This window comes from Balaenoptera borealis (assembly GCF_965194805.1).
Source record: "Balaenoptera borealis genome assembly, chromosome: 6".
Lineage (NCBI taxonomy): Eukaryota > Metazoa > Chordata > Mammalia > Artiodactyla > Balaenopteridae > Balaenoptera > Balaenoptera borealis.
In genome coordinates this window covers 80,656,810-80,680,439 of record NC_138863.1, presented here as the reverse complement: position 1 = coordinate 80,680,439, position 23,630 = coordinate 80,656,810, and the positions used below count along the sequence as shown (strand labels likewise).

Sequence of the window (23,630 nt, the reverse complement as noted above, 5' to 3'; positions counted from 1 at the left end):
GGCATTGCTAAGAATGCACAAGGGGAAATTCGGTGGTGTGAAATCTCAGGGTTATGACAAATTTGACAAGATGAGCTTGAATGACCTTACCTCATGCGGCCACACAGCCGAGTCTATTGGTGAAGTTCTCAGACACAGATAAGGCAGCTGAGGAATGGCTCTCTTGAGACAAACGCTGAGCTGCTGTAACCGGAGTAGAAAAAATAAATCTAGGACATTTTAAAGCATTGTTTAACAAGTAAAATAATGCGATGCAAAGAATGATGGAGGACAGACGAACATGGGTTTTTATAATTTCTCTATAAGCTCCACAACAAAGATGACAAATCATTATTGTTTTGTAAAAACAAACATATCTTTTAAAATTCAACTGGGAAAGGAGGATGGAAGGAAATAATAATGTGCCAAAAAAAAGCATTCATTAAAGTGTTTATTGGTGAACTGTGGCTGTTTTTCATGAGACAGTGACACCTACTCTAATATACCGAGAGGCAGAAGATTTTCAAAGGCACCGCTGCTTGAGATCTCTGCAGTATTTTTCACGTAAGAAGGACTAACTCCCGTGAAAGGAAGGTTGTTTTAAAATATATATATAAATGTAGATAACAGAATATGAATGTATGTCCTTATCAGGCACATCAGCATGGATAGCTTATTTTCTATTCCCTGGGAGGAAATTAGATGCTTGGTTGGGATGCAGAAGCAGATGGGCACATTTTGATTGGGGTCAAGATTGGGAAACAGTGGTTGGGACCTAGGATTTGGGTGAAGATGAGCCTGAATGATCCTTGGCTAACAAGCCTGGGTCAAAGCCTGTGATCTGGAGAGAAAACGTCTGAAGGGGAAGGAACTGGGGACCAGTGTTGTTACAGAAACATTTCTGTCCAGGATAAAGCCAGTTTCTCTGTTTGCTGAACCACAGCCTAAAAAAGCAATGTTCAGTATTTATGAGCTCTATTTCTCAATCAGACCACTGAGAGCAAGTTCCATGATTGTGAAGAGAGGAAGAGAGAAAGAGATTGACTTCTGGCATCTGAAAACACATTTCCCTCACTAACTCAATTGTGACTGTCTGCCAGAAAGCAGAGCTCTCTGTCTATGGCAACTGAGAGGTTATAGGAAAAATCGTGTAATGGTGGGCAGTAATAATGGCAAAAGGGAGGGGAGAGGACCGTGGAGATGAGAAGAGATAAGGGGAAAGAAAGACAAGAAATTAATGGTTTCTAAGTTTCTTGTGTGTTTCTTCCTTTGTTTCCTCTCTACCTACCACTTCATGATTGCTGTAGGTTTGTACATGGAGTACCTTAATTTGTGAGCATCTGTTCATCTGATTTGAATTTTGTATTCTCTAGGGGAAATTCTGTAATGCAATGAGCATAAAATGAGTTGCAGAACCATTAGTTGAAGCAGAGGTGGGGAGGGGGTCTCTTACCTGAGGTGCTGCTTTGAAAATGTCCTCTGGTACTCCTGGTTTTCCTAATTAAATGCTATCAACCCTACACATGGTAAAATGATGTATATATTTTACTGAGTTCCCTAAACAAGGAAGCTTTCAATGGAGGAGTACAAAAAGAATATTCTTTGAAAAAAAAAATAGAGTCCCATAGGAATTCTGTAAACTTAAACCAAAGTAAATAAAACCTGGAAATTATTTTTAAAAGGCTATATGAATCTTTGATTTATGCTAAAAGATTGAAAATCACAAAAAGGAAACATGTTTTTTAGGAGATTTTAAAAGTTTTCCAGTCCAACTCCCAGCTCCCAATCTTTTCCCTAATCAGTGAATTTAGCAAAAGCCAGACATGTATGTAATTCCTAACGATTTTCAGAGAAAAAATTAAAACCCATACTACAGTTATTATATAATTTATCACCTAAAATGGGACATTCTAAAAAGTGTAAGGAGGCATTTTAAAAATAATTATATTAAGACAGCTTGCATAACCTAGGACTGTCCTAAGCAAACTAGGCAACTGAAGTATGGCCACCCTACCTAAACCTTTGTCCTATAGAAGTGCACACTTAGTTCTGGAACCACTGCTGTAAACTTTTCTACAGATTGGAGGAGAGGTCACCATGTCATTATTCATCTTCTAATTGGGTTCCCCACATTTTCAGGACAGAAAGTTGAGACCCAGGAAAGTTTAACTTTCTCAGGGTCTCGTAGCAACCTCTGCACCATTTTTCTCTTGTCTCTTAGGAGTATCCTTTCTATAGTTTCTAGATACTCAGTATCTTATCACCTCCCTGAGACTAATTACAACCATAGCAGTAACACCCCCGGGGACACAGTTTCAAGAGTGTGATTGTTTCCCTAGCACTCTGCACTTATAAATTATACTAATTTTTCTAGGCCTCAAGGCATGGTTGTCTAGGTACTGTCATATTCAGAGTGATATTCAACTATGAAGTTATAATATTTCTTTCTTGATAATCGGAGATAAACTAAATGTATCTTTCAGTATATCCTTGGAGTATTTGAACAAGTTAAGGGATTGTAGTTGTCAACTCACCATTGTTTCTGGATGGTGGCTTCTTTTTCTACTTCCTCTTCTTGAGAGGAGCTCAATTTTGTTAGTGTAGAGAGAGAAAAAGACATGTCTGACCCTTATGTCTCTTGGCACTGCTTAACTTCCTCCCTTTAGAAGCAAATACCAGGAATGAATTCTGGAGGACAGAGGGGCAAACTAGCAGTAAAAGCACAAGAGCTGATGTTTCAGCTGAATCTTGAGGGACAGATTTATATCAACAAGGCCTTTAGGACACTATATACAGAGGTTTCAAAGTATTCCGGAGATACTGAAAATCAGGAGTTTTTGTAGTGTGGGTGGAGTGTTTGTGGGAAATGGTGCTGAAAGACTTTGCATAATGTGCTTTGACTTTATTCTGTGTCCTGTGAGGAATAACTGAAGGGCTTTAAGTAGGAGAGAATATATAGTATGTACCTTTTAAGAAGAAACTCAGGTGGTTTTGAAAAAGCTAGGTAGTAAGGGGATGCAATACAGTGCAACATAATGGCTGAAGACCAGCTAGAAGACTCTTGCCAGAGCTTGAATAAGAGGGGACAGATCTGAGCTAAGGATTTGACTGAGAAGGTTGATAAAAGTGGATAGTTCAACAAGAGATTTAGATATTAAACTTACAGGACTAAGTTTTCACAAAATAAAAATATGTAGCGAAATGATACTGAAAAACTTAAGGGAAGACTATATTATGAAAAATAGAATAGGAGAGGATGGCTGACAGGTTTCTAGCTATGGAAACAGGGTAATTGGTCCATTCTAAATTGAAGAATTACTGGAGAAAGATGGAGTATTAGTTGGGCATTGGTAGCGATAATGAGTTACATCTAAGTATATTATTTTTATGTGTTCATGAGACATCAGTCACAGATGTCTAGAAACAATAAGTATCATCAAGTCCAACTCCCCCTTTTTTTTAATCAGGATACCAGGATTCAGAGGAATGAAGTAAGTTTAGGAAGATTACCCATAGTCTTACTGAAGAGTTAAAGCACCAAGCCTCTGACATTCAGTCCAGAGTTTTACTGTGAGTCTCTTTCTCTGGGGCAAAGCTTACCATGTCTTGCCATTGTTTATTTGGTTGGTTAAAAGAAAAATTTTTTGAGTTAATAACAACATTTTAGGGACTTCCCTGGTGGCACAGTGGTTAAGAATCCGCCTGCCAATGCAGGGGACACGGATTCGATCCCTGGTCCGGGAAGATCCCACATGCCGCGGAGCAACTAAGACCGTGCACCACAACTACTGAGCCTGCACTCTAGAGCCTGCAAGCCATAATTACTGAGTCTATGAGCCACAACTACTGAAGCCCATGCGCCTAGAACCCCTGCTCCACAACAAGAGAAGCCACCGCGATAAAAAGCCCACGCACCACAACGAAGAGTAGCCCCCCGCTCACCGCAACTAGAGAAAGCCTGTTAGCAGCAATGAAGATCCAATGCAGCCAAAAATAAATTAATTAAAACACAACAACAACAACATTTTAATTCCTGGAGAGACTTTGCCTAAGTGTTGCCTTTTTCTTAAGTTATTGCCTTGTATGCTAACTGTATTTCAGCAATTGTCTGCATTAAGAAATTGCATACATGCTGCTTTTGGAGCAAAGTTCTATATGGAAGATGACACATGTCTGTGATGTCACAGGTTCCTGAGAGGGTTTTCTGAAGGCTTTTGCTGAAGGCAATAATATTCAGTCTGGGTGTCCCCATTTCCTCTTTTTGTTTTATTCTGTGCAGCTGTGTTGGAAGCAAGCAGAGGAAGTAACCAAAAGTGGATCTGGATCCGAACGATTCTTGAACTTCCCTTTCCAGCATCTGTCTTACTATGGGGCAATTCAAACAGGAGGCAACCTCACAAACAGCCCTTTGTCAAAGCTAATAGCATGTTTTTCTTGTGAGAAATGCCCTTTTGCCTAATGTGAGTTTTGAAAAATGTTGCTCATCAAAAGTAGAAGTGTTTGACCTTCATTGGAGTACACTAGTGGTGGTAATGTCACCAGGTTCCTCAAAGTGAAGGCAGATGTTTGCAATAAGAGGTTGACCCCGCAAGAAAATTTTTTAGGTTCACATTAAAATATCATTAATAAAAGATTAGTTTTTTAAAGAATAAACAAAAAGCCTATGGCCTGTTTTTTCAGCTTCAAAACATTTCTCACAGGCTTTTCCATCTCTCTGATTCCAACATGATAATTATTTAAACTTATGGTGACTCAATGAAGTTTCCTTGGTTGTTTTGGTGTTTGAAGTTTATTAGAAGATGGCAGCATCTTGAGATATTAGGTTAAATTTTAGTCCGTCATCTACATTTTCACAATCTTGTTTTTTGTAACTCAGCATTTTTTTTTGGATATTTAGGTTGATTTCTTATTGTGACTTTGTTCAACTTGGATTAGCCAGACAAGACTCCCTCATTTTAAGATGCTAGTTGTGACTTTTACCTTGTAAGTCTCATGACTTCTGTCTTCTTACTTTCTTCTGACTCCTAATTCAGAAATTACTGCTTTGCCAAAAAACTATGTTTTCTTTTTTGGTTGTTGTTTGGTCTTGCTTTGTTTTGGTGGCTATAGTTAAGGCAAAGATAGATGTTTGTTTATTTATTCCATGGCTTTGTGGTCTTTGGGCAATTTCTGTAGCTGAACCACTCCCCATCAAATACACATACAAGTAGATGCCCATCCTGAGGCATGTCTCTACTTCAGGGGGATACAGTCTTAACCTGTAACAAGACTTCCAACTTGAAACACTCAGTTTATTAATCCTGCAATCACTTTAGTCAATGAAGTTTCCCACGATCTGTTTCAGAGCCTAGTGGTTAGGATTGTATCTGTGTATTAGCTGTGCTGTGAGTGACATACTTGCTGAAATGTGCACCAGTGGCTTTGACCCCCCTGATTGCATGAAGTAAGGGAAGGAGAGAGATGGGGGAAACTCCGTGACCATGTGATTCCCATGGAAGTTTTCCTTGTTTTGTTGCTGGAGCATTATAAGGCAAATGCTACTCACTTCTTTTAAGAAATCCCAGCTGCAGATGGAGTTGCTGACCACAACAGAGGCTGTTGCCAAAGTGCTCTGTTGGAATACGGCTGTGGCCCAGAAATAGTTGCAAATAAGCAGAAGTTCTCTAAAAAGAAAAAAAAAAAAAGGGAAATTAAAGCTCATGGAAAAGTTTTAATATAAAAGGAGTTTTATCTATGGTTTTGTCTATATAAACACAGTTTGTGGGTTTAAGGACCAAGTCTGCACTACTGTTCATATTGTTCAGGCTCTTTTGTTCTAGCTGGGTTGGGGAAACAGTTCCCTTGGCTTAGATGACATCAGGTCTCATTGGTGGCTGTGTAATATTTTATTTAAAAAAACCCACATACTGTAAAAAAGTAAACTGTAGTTAATAATTTGGTTACTTTGTTCAGAGAAGGTAAACTTTGATATTATAACTGTGGGCAGAACACACAGGTTGCCAGTTGCTTTTGTTCCATTTTATGATGCTATGTCTCGTGTTTTTGGGGAAGTACCTTCACATTCATTATTTTCAGTTTGCTATGACTCTAAACATGTCATTAATCTCAGACTGTGAACAGAATATGGCAATGGGGAAAAAAAAGCATATGGCTGGATGTATCAGTACTGTTGCTTCAAGCTGCAGGCATGACCCTGGGGTGATGACACACACTGATGAAGATGAGGATGAAGATCTTCCACCGTACAATGAGTTATAAGAGAGATTTTTGGTGAATAGCCATTTGGAGGCTTTTTAGGGAATCAATAAATAACACTCCTTTTTTTTTCCCCTCCTGAGCTTGGAACTTATTGAAAAAGAAGACAGAAGCCAAACAAAAAGAGACCAAAATAGTAGTTTTTTATGTATAAAAGTTGCATCAGAGAATACAATTTACTATTTGGCCAAATGGACATTTAATATTTTCTTTATTCTCCGTAATGGATTTAATCTAGCACTCAAATCTGCTGGAATTCCTTTTGCAGGGATGGGGACAGCCCACATGGTTGAGAGCAAAATACAATGCCCTCTCTGTACAGGCAACCAGCTTGGTAAGGGAGCACAGCCCACAAGAGGCTTCTCCCAAACTCACATCACACTGACTCACTCATCCTCCCAGAGGGAAGTGTGGGAAAGGAATGAGGAGAGAGAGGCCAAGGGAAAAGGAGTAGGAAGTTCCTCATAGAAATATGAGGCAAGAGAAGTCGAGACACCCCCCGCCCCTTAGCATCCATCAGCAGCATAGAGAGGAGAGTATGAATCATAATTGGTGAAGAGGGAGGGGTCAGTACCTTAGAAGTTCTAGAAGTGAGGTAGACAATGAGCCTACTGGGTAAAGCGGTTAAAAATAGGCGAGAACAAGAATATATGGAGAATAGAGACCAGTGTTTATGGCCACTTTTGATGGTTCAGATGGACAGGTAAGAGGCTGAACAGCACATTTGACAGGTTTAAAGGGCTAAAAGTACAAAGAATCCAAGTTCTGTCGAGGGGCAAAGCCTGATGGATCTTACTTTACTTGTGTTTGGAGCCCCAAAGGGTTGTACCCTAGGAGAAAGGGTAAATTAAAAGTAAACAGGGGCTTCCCTGGTGGCGCAGTGGTTGAGAATCTGCCTGCCAATGCAGGGGACACGGGTTCGAGCCCTGGTCTGGGAGGATCCCACATGCCGCGGAGCGACTAGGCCCGTGAGCCACAATTGCTGAGCCTGTGCATCTGGAGCCTGTGCTCCGCAACAAGAGAGGCCGCGACAGTGAGAGGCCTGCGCACCGCGATGAAGAGTGGCCCCCACTTGCCGCAACTAGAGAAAGCCCTCGCACAGAAACGAAGACCCAACACAGACATAAATAAATAAATAAATGATTTAAAAAAAAAAAAGTAAACAGGTTCTCAAAGGAACTGCAGCTCATTTTAGGATCCCTTTTAACCCCTATAATTGAACTGAGGTGATCCCAGAATTATGGTGCCAACAGGCAACTGACAGGAATGAATACAAATATTTTCTGATAGAAGACGACACCATCCTAGTCCTCAATTTATTTATACAAACAATATTACAAATAAAATGTCTGGCACATTGTTTAAAAATATCCATGCACATGCAGAGACAAGATAACAAACATGAACAGGAATGAATGGAAATACAAGACAATAGAAATAGATCTTCAGTGTTCCAGATATTGGTGTTATCATAGACCATTAAAATAACTATCATTTTTATTGTTCAAGGAAAAAAGAGACAAGAATGAGAATTCTGGCAGGAAAAAAATAGAAACTTTAAAAAGTAATCATATTGAAGTTCTAAGTTTCAAAGTACAGTAACCCAAATTAAGAGCTCAATGGTTGGGTTTAGTTGCAGATTAGATGGAACTAAAGGAAGAATTGGTGAGATGGAATATAGGTCAGAATAAATTATACAGAATGAGTCATGGAGTGACTAAAGGAATGGAATATGCAGAAAAGAGCATAAGAGAAGACACAATAAGAAAGTGAAAAATATGTAATTGAAATCTCAAAAGAAGAGGAGAGAGAAAACAGGGCAAGAGCAGTATTTTAAAAGAGAATAGCTGAGAACTTTTGAAAACTGATGAAAGACACATCACAAAGCCCTGAAAATCCTGGCCAGCATAAATAAAAAGAAGGAATATCTAGATACATGGTAGTAAAATTGTTGAATTGTTGACTAAAAAAGGCAAACAAAATTTAAATCAAGTGAAGGCAGGATTCTTGTTGTCGGTGGTGAGAAGGCAAAGTAAATGTAAAGGATCAACAATAGTGCTGAGAGCTGACAACAGAATCTTCAAAATCTTGACACCTGATTGAAAAAAAATAACTATCAACCAATAAATCAATACCTTGTGGAAAATATGCTTAGAAAATGAAAGTGAAGTAAAAACATTTTCAGTTAAACAAAAATAAGATACTTTTTCACCATCAGACCCACAATGAAAGCAATAAAAGTGAATATTCTTTTTTAGGCAGAAGAAAAATGACTCCATGTGGAAGCTCAGAGATGCACCCAAGAGCAACAAAAATGGTAAGTATATCATTCAATAAATTAGTGTTATCTGTTTAAAATAATAATAAAATTTTATGTCATTTAATATATAGAGAGAGGATTAAAATAAATTATAACAATGTCATCTAAATTGGAAGAATGAAGTAAAGTGTTTTAAGATTCTTCCATTGTCTAGGAAGAGGGTAAAGTACCAATTAATTTATTTTATAAGTCTCTAGGGTAAGCACTGAAAAAATAATAAAACAGCATATAAATTCCAAGCTAATGGAGAGAGGTGGTAAAGTAATAGAAAATAATCCAACAAGAAGAAAAGAAAGAAGCAAATAAATAACTTCATAAAAAAAAACAAAGACACAGAACAGGTGGGATAAATGGAAAGAAGCAAGTAATACAGTAGATTTAAACTTTACATGGAAAGGTGAAGCTGAATAGGTAAAACAATTTTGAAAAAGAATAAAGTGAGAGAAATTAGTCTACCTGATTTCAAGACTTATACTATATAGCTAGAATAATCAAGACCGTGTGGTATTGGCAGAGTGTAGACATTTAGATCAATGAAACAGAATAGAGAACCCAGAACCCACAAAAATATAGCCAATTGATGTTCAACAAAGGTGCAAAAGCAATTCAATAGGCAAAGGCTAATTTTTTTAACAAATGGTGCTAAATCAATTGGATATACATCCACTGCCTCCCCAATAAAAAAGAACCTAAACCTCATGCAAAAATTAACCAAAAATGGATTACAGATTTAAATGTAAACATAAAATCATAAAGCTGATAGAAGAAATCATAGGATGTAATATTCAGGACCTGAAGTTTGGGGAAAGAGTTCTTAGACATGACACCAAAAGCAAGATCCAAAAAAGAAAAATGCTGATAAGCTGCATCACAATTAAAAACTTTTGCTGTACAAAAGTATCATATGAAGAGGATGAAAAGACAAGCTACTGACTGGGACGAAATATTTGCAAACCATATGTCTTACAAAGAACTCATATCTAGAATATAGAAAAACTCTCAAAACTCAACAGTAAAACAATCCAATTAGAATACGGGCAAAAGATATGAAGAGGCCTTTCACCAAAGAGGATACATGAATGGGAAATAAGCACATGAAAAGATGTTCAACATGACTGGACATTAGGGAAATGAAAATAAAGACCAAGATGAGACATCACTACATACGTATTAGAATTGCAAAAATAAAAAAATAGTGACAGTATCAAATGCTGGCAAGTATGTAGAGAAATGGATCTCATACATGGGAAAGTAATATGGTACAGCCACTTTGAAAATCTGTTTGTCAGTTTTTTAAACAATTAAACACACATTTACCATACATGTTGTCAATTGCATTGCTGGGCATTTCTCCCAGAGAAATGAAAACATATTTTCACACAAAAATCTACACATGATTGTTCATAGCAGTTTTGTTGGTAATAGTCAAAAACTGGATAAAACCAAAATATCCCTCAATAGGGGAATGGTTAAGCAAACTTGGTACATCCATACCATGGAGTCCTACTAAGCGATAAAAAAGAAGAGGGACTTCCCTGGTGGCACAGTGGTTAAGAATCTGCCTGCCAATGCAGGGGACACCGGTTCGATCCCTGGTCTGGGAAGATCCCACATGCCGCGGAGCAACTAAGCCCGTGGGCCACAACTATTGAGCCTGCGCTCTAGAGCCCGCGAGCCACAACTGCTGAGCCCATGTGCCTAGAGCCTGTGCTCTGCAACAAGAGAAGCCACCACAGTGAGAAGCCCGAGCACCGCAATGAAGTGTAGCCCCTGCTCGCTGCAACTAGAGAAAGCCTGCATGCAGCAACGAAGACCCAATGCAGCCAAAAATTAAAAAAAAAAATTTTTTTAATAAATTAATTTTAAAAAAAAAGAAGAAACTATTTGATACATGTAATAATTTGCATGAATCAAGGGCATTATGCTTGTTGAAAAAAGATCTCGGAAGGGTTACACACTGTATGATTCCACTTATATAACATTCTCAAAATGAAAAATTTATAAAGATGGAAAGTAGATTAGTGTTTACCATCATTTAGGGCTGGTGAGCTTAGGGGGTGGCTGTGACTATAAAGGAGTAGCAGAAGGGAAACCTTTGTGGTGATGGAATAGTTCTGTTTTGTTTGCGACTGTGGTTACACAAACTTATACAGGTGATAAAACTGCATTCTATGTACACACATTGTACCAACGTCAAATTCCTGGTTTGGGTATTATACTATAATTATATAAGATGTAAAGTGAATGAAGTGTACAAGAATCCTTTCTGTACTATCTTTGCAACTTCCTATGAATCTATAATTATTTCAAAGTGTAGACTTTAAAAAAAACCTGCACAAATTTATCAGTAATTATATTAAATGCAAATGGATTAAATGCTCCAATTATAAGACAAAAATTACCTGACTAGATTTTTGCTTTTTTAAGCCAAATTCTGTTTACAAGGGGTATTTTAAAAACACTGAGATACAGAAAGTTTGACTGTAACAGGATGGAATTGGTAACTAAAGAAACATGGTATAAATTATCAAACAAAGTCAGTTGAAGCAAATACTGCTTGTGAACAGTCATGCGGTTTTGGAGATCTGTTCTTTTATTTGCCTAGTGTTTTACAATTAGCCAGACCATAATATTACTATGACTGACATAAAAAACAAAACAAAAATTCATGCCTCACTAATGATGGAATAGAACCATTTCACACACACACACACATGTTGTAGTAGTTAAACATTAACTTAATTTTTAAGTAACTTAAAAAATTGGTAGTGCGTTGTTGTAGTTCATCTCATGACTGTTTCCTAACACTCTAACCAAGTTTATTCTATACACATGATTTTGTTTTGTTTTGTTTTTCTTTTATTGTCTGGTTCTGTTTCTACCTGCCCTATGAACTAAGTGTTCAAGGACCTTTGGCGAATAGTATATATCCTATTGTTTTAAGCTTGCTTGTTTATTCTCCCATTTTATTAGTAGCCATGTCTGGATTTCATAAATACTTCTATTGACTTTGTACTTAACACTCTCAGTATTATGCAACTGTTCAGAAAACAGCAGCGTTATTAAAATGCAGAAAGTAAATGGATTTCTGGGAAGAGGAATATTCAGAGAACATCTAGAGAAGGAACTAAAGAGTTTTTATAAACATACATAAAAACAGCCATTTTGCATGTTAAAATCAGCTTATTCCATTGCAATCTCTCCCATGGATAATCTTTTTCTTTCCACTGAGAAACTCTCTAATAATGAATGATCCATCGTGAAGAGACCCTATTTGAAAATGAAAGCATAAAAATTTCCTGTGAGATTTAGATGCCATTTAAATTTATCTTTATACATATACTGCTTGAATACTAGTTGCTGCTTGCCCAACTCAGGAGCAAGGTGTTTACTGTTATTATTATTATTATTAATAACTTTAAGATAATGATTAGACCATTTTATATAGTCTTGTAAAGTTTTATATTTCATAAGACAGTTTTCATAAGCATTTCTATATTTGGTCTTCACAATGTGCTGAGGGTTATTTATGGCCATCGTTCTTAATCCCATTTGCAGAAAAGGAAACTAAAGCTCAGGGGTGTTGCCTGCCTTACTCCAAACCACGGAAGTATTCAATGGCAGAGCTTGGTCTCACACCTAGTCTTCATAACTTCTAGCCCAGTACTGTGTTTACCTTGTCACACTGCCTTCCTTCCTTTAGTGACAGAAGTGCAGTGGCTCCTCTCTTTTAAAAGGATTATCTCAGGAAGAATGTACATACGCCTCTCTGGCACCTTCCTCATTCTATGCTCCTGCTTCAGGCTTCGCTTTTCCTGAAGCCTATAGTGCATGGGGACCATGCTGTAATCTGCCTGCTGTGGATTTGTCTTTCCTCAGCACATTTATATGTTTGTTTCTGCAGCAGCATGTGGTCCCATGGCAAATTCATGGCAGGCTGATTGCTGGTTTTCTTTGCCTCCCAATGTCAGTTGAAGCCAAAGTGATCAAATAAAATCCAAATCAGGCAGAGTGCAGTGCCAAGCACAGCCCATATGAAAAACCCCAACTTTGAAAATAAGATTTGGCAATGTTATCAGTATTGAATACTCTGATAAAATTTCCCTGAGAAATGCAATTAAAGACTGCTGAAGAATAGAAATGAAAACAAAGTGTTGGTTTTATTCTCAATTTTAAAAAGAAGACAACTTTAGTTGGATTCACATCCTAGTCTAATTATTGATTTCATCACCACAAATGAAAAACAGAAGAACTATAAGGAGGTTAAGATCCAACAAAAACGTAGCAAAATAGTGGGGAGGGAGTGGAAGGAATGTGGAGAAATTGTATGCAAGGGGTATAAAGAACAGCCGTTTTCAGAAGAGCTTTTTGTAACTAGGAAAGATAGACCTTGCAGTCACTTGCATTTCAAAAGTTTCTATGCATTCAAAGCCTAGTGCCTGTCTTAAAGTGAGCTTGAGGGTTTCACAGTGACTGGGATGCAACTAAGCTATTTCTGGACGATGGGATTCATCTGGCATTGCAGGGTGGCCTTGTGCACACAAAAAACACTTAAAATCATTTTTTCTCTGACTAATTTATACATTAAAAATAAACTGCCTTAGAAGCGTTTGCTTTTTTGGATGACTTTTGGAGGGCCTGCTGTTTTAACCATTCCATAGCAGAATCTGCTCTGTTGTATACAGAGTCAGCCTTTGATGTATGTAGAACTTAGACAAAGTCAATCTGAGAAATCCAAAGAAGATAATCAGGAAAGAAACTTATGAAAGTAAGGCAACAAGCATTAATGAAAGAAGTTGAGATTTTTTTTTGAAGGGAAATTTGGGAAGAAGGGACAGTTGGTCATGGGAGTATGATCAAGAGTGGGTTAGACTAACCACTGAACTAGCCACTGCCCAGATTCCTTCAACTGGGCTGTTTCCCAAACTTCAGTCATTCTCAAAACATGTTCTTGATTTTTTCCATATCACCTTTCAAACTGCTAAATCTTTTATTTGATATTTTTATTTGAATTATGTTTCTTTAAAGCAATTTTATGTGACATATCATAAACGGAAAACCATTAACACCTAATATAGACAGAAGTATAGAAGAAAATATAATAACAATTTCGTTAAATTCTAGCAGTATATACTATTATTTGCCCTAAATCCTAAGCTTGAGGCCTCGCCTTTTCATTCTTGCTAGAAAAGGAGATTAAGATGTGGTAGAGGAGTTTTAAACTTACGTCATCATTAAACTGATTCTTCTTCTTTGATGTAGTCTGACAGTTTAAAGGAAAATTATAAATTGAATAGTATCCTTAATTTGTAACTAAGTACTGTTGTTACTGTTTGGTGGTTTGTTTTTTATTTCAAGCAACACAAACCATTATTAGGAGAACATGAAGTAAATCACTGTAAATATTCATGTAAATAACATGAACTGATCACTGTAAAGTCATTTCCAAATATCGTTACTTGGGTGAATCAGCCCCACTCTCCACCGCTCCCTGTATACAATTTGCATCCTACTGATCAAGATTGAAAGATTCAAAGCAGGAAACCTAATTGGCTTAGAGAATGCTTCCATTTCTTGAATGGTGAAGGCAGGGTGTTTGAGAGACAGTTCCACAAGAATGTGTGCAATAAGGGTATGATAGTTAATTTTGTGTGTCAACTTGACTGGGCTGTGGGATGCCCAGATATCTAGTTAAACATTATTTCTGGGTGTGTCTATGAGGGTATTTCTGAAAGAGATTAGCATTTGAATTGGTGGATTGAGTAAAACAGGTGGCCTTCCCCAATGTGGGTGAGCATCATCCAATCTGGTGAAGGCCTGGTGAAGGCCTGGATAGGACAGAAAACTGAGGAAGCTTGAATTTGCTCTCTGTAAATTGTGTGATAATAATTTACATTAGGACATTCAATATTTTGTAATATTTTTTGCAGTACTAATAATCTATCAAATATAACTCCATTGCAGTACTTGAAGATTATATATATATGTGTGTGTGTATATATATATATATATATATACATAAAATTCTTGGTTAAATTTGACAATTGACAATCCAGTTGCCTTAGACTCAGTAGAGTAAAATTTCTCCAAATTGAAATTAATTTAAAACCATCTAAGAACTATAATATTTCAATAAAAAGTTTAAATTTGTCATTAGAAAATTACATAAAATTCTTAATTATATCAATATAATTAATGATTGTGCTGAAAAGAAGTAAAAAATAATTTTTCTGGAAAATATATGATAATTATGATTTAGGCATGATTTTATTTTTTATCTATTCAAACACTCTCATTCCAAAACAGAATGCCCAGACATGTGCAATGATAATTAAATATAGGTATCATTTTATTTTACTAAATTTCAGTCATATAAAAACCATGGATTTACAAATATTCTAAAATATTATTATTTTAAAAATATACTTTTTCTAGGTAGTATATTTCAATCAACAGCTATTTGTGACTTGCAAGTTTTAAATAAGTAGCACTCTCAAATGTTTGGAGCAAGACTATAGAAATAGAACAGCAAATTTAATCCAAATAAAGCAAAATGAAGGGGAAAATAGATAAAAGAAGAAATTAACAAAATAGAAAACAAGCCTACAGTTGAGAGAACTGACAAATTTATTCTTTTAAAAGGTTATAAAATTGTAAATGCGTCATGAGATTGATGAAGACAAATGAGAGAAGGCAAAATGAAAAATAGCAGATATACAAAAGGGGGGACATCACTACAAATCCTACAAACATTAAAGCCACCATGAGAGACTGTTATGAGCAAACATCAGATGAAATGTAGAAATTTCTAGGAAAGAAAAACTTAACCAAAATTCAATTGGGAAGAAATAACCAATTGAATTGTGTTGTTAACCATTAAATCTATTGATTTTATAATTAAAATTATTCCCGCAAAGGAAATTCTAGGCTTAGATGGTGTCACTCGTGAGTTCTACCAAATATTTAAGAAACAAATAATATCAGTCTTACACAAACTTTTCCATAGAAAAGGAATGACTTCCCAACTTACATTGTGAAGTAACATAACCCTGATTCCAAAACCTAACAAGGACGTTAAAGAAAAGAACAATAATAAGGCAGTCAGACTCATGAACCAAATCCTGCAACATACAAAATGCGTAATGTATCACAACCAATTTAGACTTATTCCGGTAATGCAAGGGTGATTTAATATTCAAGAGTCAATCAGTGTTATCCACCAAATTAACACAATAGAGGAGAAAAATAAAATATTCATTTCAATAGATACCCCAAAATAGCATTTGATAAAATTTAGCATCCATTTATGGTTAAAAATTAATAATCCTTACCATACCAAGAATACATAGGTTGATGGGAAAGGATAGACTTTTCAAAAAGTGGTATTAGTTTAACTGCATATTTTTTCCAAACAAATACACAAATAAAAAGGAAAAAGAAAGTTAACCCCTATCTCACACTGTACACAAAAATTAATTTCAGGTTCACTGTAGATCTAAATATGAAACACAAACAAATGCAGCTTGTATAGGATAATAAATGAACACATTTTAATGTTCTTGGGATTCAGAAAGATTTTTTTAAACAGGATACAAAATATATCAACCAAAAGGGAAATAATCAATATTTTTGACTACAATAAAAATGATCATTTCCATTCATCAAAAGATACCATTAAGAAATGAAAAAGCAAGGCAATCAAAATAATAACAAAGATCTTATATCCCTTCAAATGAATAAGTCTACCTATAGAATAATGGGCAGGAATGTTGGACAAGCACTTAGAAGATAGATAAATGGCTGGTAAACAACCCTGTCAGTAATAAGGAAAATGCAAATTAAAATTACAGCGAATTATGTCCAAGAACTGCTCAATGTATAAACAGATTACAAATATATTCCTACAATGAAATACAACTTTGTGATAAAAAAGAGCAAACTACCAACACACATTACAGCATGGATGAATTTCAAGAGCATTATGCTAGGTGAAATAAGACAGACATAAAAGACTACATACTCTATGATTTTATTTATGTAAAATTCTAGAAAAGGCAAAATTATAATGACAGCCAATTAATGGTTGCCCAGGTCTGTGGGTGGGGAAGGGAATTGGCTGTAAAGGGACAGGAGAAAGCTTTTTGGGGTGTTGGAAATGTTCTATATCTTGTGTGTGGTGGTGGATACATGACTATTTATTTTGTTAAAAATCACTGAACTTATTCATACCACGAAAAATTATAAACAATAAAAATAAATGAATCACTGTACCAATATGGATGCATTTTTAAAATACAGTGTTGAGAAATAATAATAATAAGGGTATTCATATGATCAACTTATAAAAACTCTGAACTACAGTATTCTAAGCCATGATAGTAGTCACCTTTGGGCAGAGGGAAGGGAGTAATGATTGGGAAAGGGCATGAACTGGGAGAGGGTCTCGTGGGAGCTGGCAGTGTTTAGTTCTTCAACCGGGTAGTGAGTTCATGGGCGTTCATTTTGTGATGAGTTCCTGAATTATGTATTTATGTTTTCAGTACTTTTCTGTTGATTATGACAAATGTCTTGCTGTTGGAAAGGTGGGAAATGGGGACATGATTAAATGTGTGGTTTTGTTTTTTGTTTTTTTTGAAGTGGGAGATACTTGAGAAATATTACTTTTTCGTGAGACTGATTCATAGAGAAAAATGGAAGGAAAATGTTTTGAAGGGACAATTAATAGTGCAAAATTTCTGAGGAAAGAGGATTTAGAGTTTAGCTAAAAGAAAATTGGCCTTTTATTAATCAAAGGGAGAAGGAGAAATGTGCACACGTAGGTTTGTGGATGGAGAGAACAGGGAGTTCCTGTCTCATGGCTTCTATTCTCAGTAAATTGGAAATGAGGTGACTTTGGAGGAGGAAGTAGAAAGATGAGCAGATTTGCAGTTTGAGAAGTGTAAAGAAGTTTGAAAAAGTAATTGCAGAGGGGAATGTGAGATTGACCTGGAATTCACTTGTTAGTGTTATGGGCCCAAAATGGCTTGGTGAGTTGAATATATTGTGGGAGTCCTATGAGAAGAGCCTCTGTTCTGGACTCAGACTATAGCAATGTGTAGTTTGGCCTCTTTAACATGCTTACTGCGGGTAATTTCCAGATCTCAAGGGGGCACATAGATTATACATGAATCGCTGTAGCTCTAAGTAAGTAACCACAACTAGTTCTGGGAGTAGCACACAGAGATGGAGTCACGAATGAGATCTGCATGTGGTGTAGGCAAGGTGACTAAAAAAGAGGAACATTTGCCAGCAATCACAGATATCTTGACAATGGGGTATTCTTCGAATACAACCTGTGTATAAAATTAGAGGAAACATCCTCATACCTGAGTTATTTGTCTAAGTCATAGAATTCAAAACCAAAGAAACATCAAAGTATGTGCTTATCAGAAATGGCTATGCTAGTGCAGGGGATGCGGGTTCGAGCCCTGGTCTGGGAGGATCCCACGTGCCGCGGAGCAGCTAGGCCCGTGAGCCACAACTACTGAGCCCGCGCGTCCGGAGCCTGTGCTCCGCAGCGGGGGAGGCCGCGATAGTGAGGGGCCCACGCACTGCGATGAAGAGTGGCCCCCACTTGCCACGACTGGAGGGGGCCCTCGCACAGAAACGAGGACCCAACACAGCAAAAATAAATAAATAAAATTAATTAATTAAAAAAAATGACATTAGAAATTATAACTGTAGTGTAAATTTCTTAAAAAAAAGAAAAAGAAATGGCTAGATGTGGATCTTATTTTGCCTAATGCTAATTTCAAATTCAGAGGGAAAATTAGCGAGAAAGTGTTAATGAATCAACAAGAATGGGTTTACTATTTATGTCTGCTCTTTGAAAGTAATTCAAAGCAGTTGTCATAGAGAGGATTAGCCAGTAGTATTATTCTTGTGTGTGTAATCATGTAATCTTGTTTTTAATAAGATTGATACTAATCTTGTATATTGGAAGGGATATAATTCCTTTGAGGGTAATTATAGTTACTTTATCAAAATAAAGTGACACCCAGCTCAAACTATTAGGCATCAGTAAAAGAGATGAAAGTTTATTATACTCCATTAAAAATATATAAAAGCAAGCAAAAAATTTTAAATAACATTCTGGCATTATTATATTTTGTTTTATTTTTTAAAATTATCTACATATTTTCCTGGGGGACTATCAAGAGAAACAAAGATAAAAATAGGTAGTCAGAGAATGACAGGCAAGAATATAAACACATTTTTCTTTTTCCTGTTGGCTCTTTCTTGTGCAAGTTGAGAAATAGAGATATAGGAGAAAAAGAGGCTTTGGAGAAATTGAAAGCAAAAGATTTACCTTCAGGCTCAGATGGGAAGCAAAGATTGGTAGACCCACTTGAAAGTTGATCTTTAGATTTAGGATTAAGTATTAAAAAGAAAGATTATAATCAAAGATTATGTATATAATTAGTGATCGACTATGCAGTTAAAGGACCTTAGATGCCCAATGGGGTCTTTGAGTTCATTTTGTTAACTGAATTTGTTTTATTTTATGAGAATAATACTTGATTATTTTTAAGGTTAAACAATAAAAATATATAAATGAAAAGTTAATATTCTCAACTCTCTTTGTTCCACATTGAGCTAACTAATGTTAACTGCTTGCATCTTTATTTCTAGATATTTCTGTGTTTATTCAATCATATGCAAAGAGGTGTATTTTCTGTGTGTGTGTGTTTGTGTGTGTGTGTGTGTGTGTGTGTGCTTAAAAACAAACATGGTATCTACCTCAACAGATTACTCTGAAATTTGATCTTATCACTAAAAATGTATCATGGCCATCTAGTCCAACAAGTAGATATAGTATAATTTTACTCATTCTTATTAATACCTTCAGAATATTACATAATATGTATATGCACCATCAACTACTACTACATTCTACTACTAATATACATTCAAGTTATTTTATTTTAAGGAATTGGCTCATGTGATTGTTGAACCTGCCAAGTCTGAAATCTGCAGGACAGGGTGTCAGGCTGGACACCCAGGGAAGAGTTGGTGTTGCAGCTCAAGTCCAAAGTCACATTGGAGGCAGAATTCCTTCTTCCCTGGGGAACCTCAGGCTTTTCTTATAAGGCCTCCAACTGACTGAATGAGGCCCACCCACATTATGGGCTTTACTCAAAGTCTGCCAACTTAAATATTAATCCCATCTAAGTATTAATTCATGGCAATGTCTAGATTGGTGTTTGACCAAACACTGGGTACTGTGACCTAGCTAAGTTAAATTCACCCTCACACTATGTATATTCCTCTGAGATTTGCTTTTTTCATTCAACGTTTTGTTTTTGAGATTCTTCCAGACTGTAGTTTTAATTCATTCAGTTCTTCTGCTACATAGTATACCATTGCATTAATGTATCACAATTTATTTATCCATTTGTTCCTATTGATGAACATCTGAGATATTTCCTGTTTTTTTTTTTTTTTTGGTTACAAATAATGTTGCATTGAACATTTTGGATTATGACTCAGTGTTCAAGTACAAGAGTTTCTTTAGATAATATACCCAGAAGTAAACTTGCTGGATGTTAGGATATGCACATATTTAGTTTACACGATAATGCCAAATTGTTGTTCAAAGTGATGTGCCAGTTCACACTCCCACCATCAGTGAGAGTGCCTGTTGTGCCCCATCTTGGTCTTGTCAAGCTTTTAGATGTTTGCCAGTGTTTTAATCAAAAATAGGACTCCTGGATTCTCTCATGAAGTCTGCTAAATACTAGCTGTGTGGCTATTGTCACAAAGGGTCCTTCCAGCCTTCAATTCTACTGGTTCCAAACTCTCACCTCAAACTACTCAGGTAGATAATGTCAGAAAACAAATCAACATCACACCAACTTACTGTGCACCAGCACTGAAGACATTTAATTTAACTTGGCTCAGGATGTTCACTGGGTTAAAGAGCTGGAATATAAATCAAGCTGTTGGGTGTCAGTTTCTGAGTACGGAATCTATATGGTTGTTTTTACACAGGACAGTTGAGTAGGAATGGAATTACAGTTTGCCTATGGCAATAAATAGAATAGTTGCAACTGAATTTTTCGTGTTAAACAGATGTTACAAAGTCATTTAAAACAGCACAGTTCACTATGGGTTTCTTACTATTTAACATATTTTCTGTTAGAGGGCTGTGAATTTAGGGGAACCAGAGACAGTTGAATGAAGCCTGAAAATTTGAGAGCTTTGTTTTATCAAGTGTTGGTTTAAAGAAGCCTTTTTTGAGCTTTTAAAGAGCAATTTTCTCCTCAACTTACTGTTTCAAAACGGGCTTAATTTCATAAGCTATCTTTTAAAATGAAAGCCTGTGCTATTCAAACACACAAAAATACTTACTGTAAGAACAACATTTTTGGACTTCAAGAAGAATCAGCGATTCCATTTCCTTCTCTTACTAGTGCCAAATGGAATTTAGATGAAAAGTTTTCCATATGAGTGGTAACCATATGTGTGAACTTCAAGAACTTGGTATAAAAGTTGACTAAAAGAAGGCTACTACTCTCTTAAATAAGTTCTGTTTAGAGATAGACCAGGGTCAGCATACTTCTCTCTAAAGGGCCAGATGGTAACTGTTTTTAGGTTTTGTTGGCCATACAGTCTGTTGCATCTACTTATCTCTGATGTTGTAGCTTGAAAACAGCCAGGAAAAAAAAAAACACATAAATAAATGGATGTGGCTGTGTTCCAGTCAAACTTTACTCAGAAAACAGGTGGTGGACTGGACTTAGCTTGCAGGTTGTAGTTTCCCAACCCAATCTAGGCCATTAAATAAATGATATTAAGTATTAAGCATAATGCACAGAACATTTGTTACAATAAAGACTCTGATGTCCCTTTAATGTGAGATAATCCTTGCCATTCCTCCTTATTATCATTTTTTCAGAGGATAATTGCACTGGGCTTTCTGTTGAGCTATTGGTACTGCATTTAAAAAGGTTAATGCAATCCAAGGACATGGTATATCTCTCCATCTGTTTGTATCATTTTTAATTTCTTTCATCAGTGTCTTATAGTTTTCTGCATACAGGTCTTTTGTCTCCTTAGATAGGTTTATTACTAGGTATTTTATTCTTTTTGTTGCCGTGGTAAATGGAAGTGTTTCCTTAATTTCTCTTTCAGATTTTTCATTAGTGTATAGGAATGCAAGAGATTTCTGTGCATTAATTTTGTATCCTGCAACTTTACCAAATTCAGTGATTAGCCCTAGTAGTTTTCTGCTAGCATCTTTATGATTCTCTATATATAGTATTATGTCATCTGCAAACAGTGACAGCTTTACTTCTTCTTTTCCGATTTGTAGTCCTTTTATTTCTTTTTCTTCTCTGATTGCTGTGGCTAAAACTTCCAAAACTATGTTGAATAATAGTGGTGAGAGTGGACAACCTTGTCTTGTTCCTGGTCTTAGAAGAAAGGAAAACATAAACAAGATGAAAAGGCAACCCTCAGAATGGGAGAAAATATTTGCAAATGAAGCAACTGACAAAGGATTAATCTCCAAAATTTACAAGCAGCTCATGCAGCTCAGTATCAAAAAAACAAACAACTCAATCCAAAAATGGATAGAAGACCTACATAGACCTTTCTCCAAAGAAGATATACAGATTGCCAACAAACACATGAAAGGATGCTCAACATCACTAATCATTAGGGAAATGCAAATCAAAACTACAATGAGGTATCACCTCACACCAGTCAGAATGGCCATCATCAAAATATCTACAATCAATAAATGCTGGAGAGGGTGTGGAGAAAAGGGAACCCTCTTGCACTGTTGGTGGGAATGTAAATTGATACAGCCACTATGCAGAATAGTATGGAAGTTCTTTAAAAAACTAAAAATAGAACTATCATACGACCCAGCAATCCCACTCCTGGGCAAATACCCTGAGAAGATCATAATTCAAAAAGAGTGATGTACCACAATGTTCATTGCAGCACTATTTACAATAGCCAGGACATGGAAACAACCTAAGTGTCCACCGACAGATGAATGGGTAAAGAAGATGTGGCACATATATACAATGGAATATTACTCAGCCATAAAAAGAAACAAAATTGAGTTATTTGTAGTGAGGTGGATGGACCTAGAGTCTGTCATACAGAGTGAAGTAAGTCAGAAAGAGAAAAACAAATGCCGTATGCTAACACATATATATGGAATCTAAAAAAAAAAAAACACCACAGGTTCTGAAGAACCTAGGGGCAGGACAGGAATAAAGATGCAGATGTAGAGAATGGACTTGAGGACACAGAGAGTGGGAAGGGTAAGCTGGGAAGAAGTAAGAGAGTGGCATGGAAATATATACACTACCAAATGTAAAATAGATAGCTAGTGGGAAGCAGCCGAATAGCACAGGGAGATCAGCTGGGTGCTTTGTGACCACCTAGAGGGGTGGGATATGGGGGGAGGGAGGGAGACACAAGAGGGAGGAGATATGGGAATATATGTATATGCATAGCTGATTCACTTTGTTATAAAGCAGAAACTAAACTAACACACCATTGTAAAGCAATTATACTCCAATAAAGATGCTAAAAAAAAAAAAAGTTAATGCATTCCTTCTAAGGACATTAATGCATTTCATGGGATTGTTTATAAGCAAGTTTTGACTGATTGAATCTGTTTATTTATTGATTGTAGCAGTCCTTCCATGAGGTGGGAGAAAGGGCTGCTCAGCTAGGCTGGTTAAGGCCACAGATTTGGCAGGTGTTTAAACTTTTAAACCAATGGCCCACAGGGAGTGGGTGAGCCTTTCCCCTTGCACCTGTGTCCTGCTGGCAGTCAACATTCCTCCCACTGCCTACCACGTGCCAGCTTTAGGAGGCAAAGTGCACACATAGTGGCTTATCACAAGCTGTTCTGCCTCTTTCAAAATCAGCTGAGCACTGCATGGAACACAGGGTGTGAACCTGCACCGGCAAATCCTGCTTAGAGCTAATAATCATTAGCAATGATCCCAGACTTTCATGGGTATCACACACCAGCCAGTGGCTGTATTTAGATGGACCATGGTGGGTGTGT

The 23,630-nt window shown here is 36.6% G+C and overlaps 1 protein-coding gene across 1 annotated transcript in view; it reads left to right on the top strand.

Moving 5' to 3' along the window:
• Nucleotides 1–23,630, top strand: part of LOC309631148 (uncharacterized protein) — a 595,395-nt gene that overhangs the window by 238,496 nt on the left and 333,269 nt on the right. Inside the window, exon 4 of the mRNA XM_082397251.1 lies at nt 8,493–8,551. The gene's annotated coding sequence lies outside the window, so the exon portion shown is untranslated. The remainder of the gene's footprint in view (nt 1–8,492; nt 8,552–23,630) is intronic.